The sequence below is a fragment of the Piliocolobus tephrosceles genome, chromosome 15 (genome assembly GCF_002776525.5).
Source record: "Piliocolobus tephrosceles isolate RC106 chromosome 15, ASM277652v3, whole genome shotgun sequence".
NCBI classification, from domain to species: domain Eukaryota; kingdom Metazoa; phylum Chordata; class Mammalia; order Primates; family Cercopithecidae; genus Piliocolobus; species Piliocolobus tephrosceles.
Window position 1 is genome coordinate 103,314,561 of NC_045448.1, and position 6,000 is coordinate 103,320,560.

Below are 6,000 nucleotides of genomic sequence, written 5' to 3' on the forward strand. Positions count from 1 at the left end.
GGCCGGCAAAGTTCCCCTTCCCCAAGCTCTCGGACGGAGTTCCGACATCCCGACAGGCCTGGGAAGCTGGGAAGTCCGCGTGGCTCAATGGCGGAGAGCGGCTTTTCTAGGAGTGGGAGGGCAATAGGTGGGGCATGGGCGTGTCAGGGGCGTTCCGCAGGTGCGACCAGGTAAATCTTGGTCTCTTCAGATTGACGTCACCTGGTGCATGCCCAGTTGGTCTGCACCCTCCCTGGGCGCCCGCTGCATTTTCGCGGCGGGAAGAGTTGGTGGTGAAGAAGAACCCGGAAGTGCACCATCTTGCCTCCGTTCGTCCAAACAGTATGTGCCTATAGTCCCAGCTACTCTGGAGGCTGAGGTGGGAGGATTCCTTGAGCCTGGGAGTATGAGGCTGTGGTGAGCTGTGATCATGCCACTGCACTCCAGCCTCAGTCAGAGTGAGACCCTGTCTCAAAAAAAATTTGTATTTCTTACAGTACATAATTTTATGACATATTGTTCTTTAAATGTCTAATGAAAAATGACAGCTTCCTGCTTCATTCCCTCCCACCTCATGCCTATGCCCTACAGCCAATTTCTTTCAACTTTTTTCTCAAACTCTGTCAGAACTTAAAGTTCTTCTGAACCCAGTTCCTCTCCATCAGAAAATCTCTCAAGTTACTAGCTCCCCTGGTGCCCTGGGACTTCCTGCTTCACACCAGATCTGGAGCTTTCTGGCCTTTTGCAAGGCTGTTGTGCAGAGATTCACTCGCCTTGACCTTTGTTGGGGGAATTGCCTTTGACTCTGTACTGTGTTGAGTCCTTTACTTTCTGGCTCCCATTTCCTTCCTTTTTTCTTGACTTACTCTCTTGTTTTCTTTACTTTTATTTATGTATTTATTTATTATTATACTTTTAAGTTCTAGGGTACATGTGTATAACGTGCAAGTTTGTTATGTATGTATACATGTGCCATGTTGGTGTGCTGCACCCATTCACTCATCATTTACATTAGGTATATCTCCTAATGCTATCCCTGCCCCTCCCCCCACCCCACGACAGACCCCATTGTGTGATGTTCCCCTTCCTGTGTCCAAGTGTTCTCATTGTCCGATTCCCACCTATGAGTGAGAACATGTGGTGTTTGGTTTTCTGTTTTTGTGATAGTTTGCTGAGAATGATGCTTTCCAGCTGCATCCATGCCCCTACAAAGGACATGAACTCATCCTTTTTTATGGCTGCATAGTATTCCATGGTGTATATGTGCCACATTTTCTTAATCCAGTCTGTCATTGATGGACATTTAGGTTGGTTCCAAGTCTTTGCTATTGTGAATAGTGCCGCAATAAACATACGTGTGCATGTGTCTTTATAGCAGCATGATTTATAATCCTTTGGGTATATACCCAGTAATGGGATGGCTGGGTCAAATGGTATTTCTAGTTCTAGATCCTTGAGGAATCACCACACTGTCTTCCACAATGGTTGAACTAGTCTACAGTCCCACCAACAGAATAAAAATGTTACTCTTTCTCCACATCCTCTCCAGCATCTGTTTTTTCCTGACATTTTAATGATTGCCATTCTAACTGGTGTGAGATGGTATTTCGTTGTGGTTTTGATTTATATTTCTCGGATGGCTAGTGATAATGAGCATTTTTTCATGTGTCTGTTGGCTGCATAAATGTCTTCTTTTGAGAAGTGTCGGTTCATATCCTTTGCCCACTTTTTGATGGGGTTGTTTGTTTTTTTCCTGTAAATTTGAGTTCTTTGTAGGTTCTGCATATTAGCCCTTTGTCAGATGAGTAGATTGCAAAAATGTTCTCCCATTCTGTAGGTTGCCTGTTCACTCTGATGGTAGTTTCTTTTGCTGTGCAGAAGCTCTTTAGTTTAATTAGATCCCATTTGTCAATTTTGGCTTTTATTGCCATTGCTTTTGATGTTTTAGTCATGAAGTCCTTGCCCATGCCTCTGTCCTGAATGGTATTGTCTAGGTTTCTTCTAGGGTTTTTATGGTTTTAGGTCTAACATTTAAGTCTCTAATCCATCTTGAAGTAATTCTCGTATAAGTTGTAAGGAAGAGATCCAGTTTCAACTTTCTACGTATGGCTAGCTGGTTTTCCCAGTACCATTTATTAAATAGGGAATCCTTTCCCCATTGCTTGTTTTTGTCAAGTTTGTCAAAGATCAGATGGTTGTAGATATCTGGTATTCTTTCTGAGGGCTCTGTTCTGTTCCATTGGTCTATATCTCTGTTTTGGTACCAGTACCTTGCTGTTGTGGTTACTGTAGCCTTGTAGTATAGTTTGAAGTCAGGTAGTATGAGGCCTCCAGCTTTGTTCTTTTGGCTTAGGGTTGTCTTGGCAATGAGGGCTCTTTTTTGGTTCCATATGAACTTTAAAGTAGTTTTTTCCTATTCTGTGAAGAAAGTCATTGGTAGCTTAATGGGAATGACACTGAATCTATAAATTATCTTGGGCAGTATGGCCATTTTCACAACATTGATTCTTCCTATCCTTGAGCATGGAATGTTCTTCCATTTGTTTGTGTCCTCTTTTATTTCATTGAGCAGCAGTTTGTAGTTCTTGAAGAGGTCCTTCACATCCCTTGTAAGTTGGATTCCTAGGTATTTTATTCTATTTGAAGCAATTGTGAATGGAAGTTCACTCATGATTTGGCTCTCTGTTTGTTGTTGGTGTATAAGAATGCTTGTGATTTTTGCACATTGATTTTGTATCCTGAGATTTTCCTGAAGTTGCTTATCGGCTTAAGGAGATTTTGGGCTGAGACGATGGAGTTTTCTAAATATACAATCATGTCATCTGCAAACAGGGACAATTTGACTTCCTCTTTTCCTAATTGAATACCCTTTATTTCTTTCTTCTGCCTGATTGTCCTGGCCAGAACTTCCAACACTATGTTGAATACGAGTGGAGAGAGAGGGCATCCCTGTCTTGTGCCAGTTTTCAAAGGGAATGCTTCCAGTTTTTGCCCATTCAGTATGATATTGGCTGTGCGTTTGTCATAAATACTCTTATTATTTTGAGATACATTCCATCAATACAGAATTTATTGAGAGTTTTTAGCATGAAGGGTTGAATTTTGTTGGAGGCCTTTTCTGCACCTATTGAGATAATCATGTGGTTTTTGTCTTTGGTTCTGTTTATATGCTGGATTACATTTACTAATTTGCATATGTTGAACCAGCCTTGCATCCCAGGGATGAAGCCCACTTGATCATGGTGGATAAGCTTTTTGATGTGCTGCTGGATTCTGTTTGCCAGTATTTTATTGAGGATTTTTGCACTGATGTTCATCAGGGATATTGGTCTAAAATTCTCTTTTTTTGTTGTGTCTCTGACTTGTTTTATTTTCTTCAGTATTTCCTGAGAAAGTACATTTGGCAAGTAAAGTTTTTAAGGTGTCTGGAATTGTCTTTATTTTACACTCATATTTGATTAATAGTTTAGTTGGGTATAGAATTCCTAGTTTAAAATCACTATCCCTCAGACTTGTCTTTTTTTTCTTTTTTGAGACACAGTCTTGCTCTGTTGCCTGGGATGAAGTGCAGAGGCACAATCAAAGCTCATTGCAGCCTCAAACTCTTGGGCTCAAAAGATCCTCTCCCTTTAGCCCCTCAAGTAGTTGGGATTGCAGGTGTGTGCCACCATGTTCAGCTAATTTTAAAATTATTTTTTAGAGATGGGGTCTTGCTAAGTTGCCCAGACTCATCTTGAACTTCTGGATTTAAGTGATCCTCTCACCTCAGCCTCCCAAAACACTGGGATTACAGGCGTGAGCCACTGAGCTTGGCCACCCTCAGATTTTTGAAAGTTTTATTCCACTGTCTACTAGCTTCAGTGTTTTACTGAGAATTGCAATATTGATTTGATTTCTAATCATCTGTTTGTGATCTTTTTCTTCTTTTTGGAAGGGTTTAGGATCTTTTTATCCTGGATGCTCTGAAATAACCCTGGCAAGGGTTTTTTTTTTTTTTTTTTTTTTTTTTTTGACAGGGTCTTGCTGTCACCCAGGCAGGAGTGCAGTGGTACAATCAGGGCTCACTGCAGCCTTGACCTCCCTGCTCAGGAGATCCTCTCACCTCAGACCCCTAAGTAGCTGGGACCATGATTGAGTACCACTAAGTACCACTAATAAACTTTCGTTTTTTTGTTTTGTTTTGTTTTTGTTTTTTTCTTTGATTTTTTTTGAGATGGAGTCTCACTCTGTCACCAGGCTGGAGTGCAGTGGCAAGATCTCCGCTCATCAAAACCTCTGCCTCCCAGGTTCAAGTGATTCTTCTGCCTCAGCCTCCCAAGTAGCTGGGATTACAGGCATGCAACACCATGCCCAGCTAATTTTATAATTTTAGTAGAGATGGGGTTTCTCCATGTTGGCCAGGATGGTCTCGAACTCCTGACCTCAGGTGATCCACCCGCCTCGGCCTTCCAAAGTGCTGGGATTACAGGCATGAGCCACCGTGCCCAGCCTGTATCTTCTTTATAGATGTTCACACTAAGGACAGCAATATAATTCAGTGAGGTGTGTGTTTGTCAAAGGAAACGAGGAAAAATAAATATTTAACAGACATAATTGTATTCATCACAGAGTTATAATTGGTTAGTTCCAACTTTTATACTCTAGGGTTGCCGCCATCCGCAAGTGGTGATTAAGCAATTAAAATGTGTCCAGTGTGAATGAAAAATGAAATTTTATTTAAAAAAATACTTCATTACTTTACATTTAAATCTAGAGACATGCACAGTGGCTCACACCTGTAATCCCAGCACTTTGGGAGGCTGAGGTGGGCAGATCACCTGAGGTCAGGAGTTCAAGACTAGCCTAGCAACATGGTTAACCCCATCTCTACTAAAAATACAAAAATCATCTGGGAGTGGTGGTGTGTGCCTGTAATCCCAGCTACTCAGGAGGCTGAGGCATGAGAATTGCTTGAACCCGGGAGGCAGAGGCTGCAGTGAGCCAAAATGGCACCATTGTACTCCAGCCTGGGTGACAGAGCAAGACTCTGTCTCAAAAAAATAAATAAATAAAAATAATAGATAAACAAATGAATTTAAATCTAAATAGCCACACATGGCTAGTGGCTACCATATTGGACAGCAGAGTTCTAGAATATCACAGAAATTTTCCTTTTCTTCATTTCATAGCATTTTCTGTAACATGAGGGGAATTAACCATTTGAGCTCGCATGTGTCATCTTAGTCCACTAGTGTTGCTATAAAGAAATACTTGAGGCAGGGTAGACTGAGTGCAGTGGCTCATACCTGTAATCCCAGCACTTTGGGGGGCCAAGGCAGGTGGACCGCCTGAGCTCGGTAGTTCAAAACCAGCCTGGGAGGCCGGGCATGGTGGCTCAAGCCTGTAATCCCAGCACTTTGGGAGGCCGAGACGGGTGGATCGTGAGGTCAGGAGATCGAGACCATCCTGGCTAACACGGTGAAACCCCGTCTCTACTAAAAAAATACAAAAAACTAGCCGGGCAAGGTGGCAGACACCTGTGGTCCCAGCTGCTCTGGAGGCTGAGGCGGGAGAATGGCATAAACCCGGGAGGCGGAGCTTGCAGTGAGCTGAGATCTGGCCACTACTCTCCAGCCTGGGCGACAGAGCTGGACTCTGTCTCAAAAAAAAAAAAAAAAAAAAAAAAAAACCAGCCTGGGCAACATGGCAAAATCCCATCTCTACTAAAAATACAGAAAATTAGCTGGGCGTAGGCTGGGCACAATGGCTTAATTCCAGCACTTTGGGAGGCCAAGGTGGGCAGATCACGAGGTCAGGAGATCAAGACCATCCTGGCTAACATGGTGAAACCCCATCTCTACTAAATATACAAAAAATTAGCCAGGGGTGGTGGTGGGCGCCTGTAGTCCCAGCTACTCGGGAGGCTGAGGCAGGAGAATGGCATGAATCTGGGAGGTGGAGCTTGCAGTGAGCCAAGACTGCACCACTGCACTCCAGCCTGGGTGACAGAGTGAGACTCCATCTCAAAAAAAAAAAAAAAAA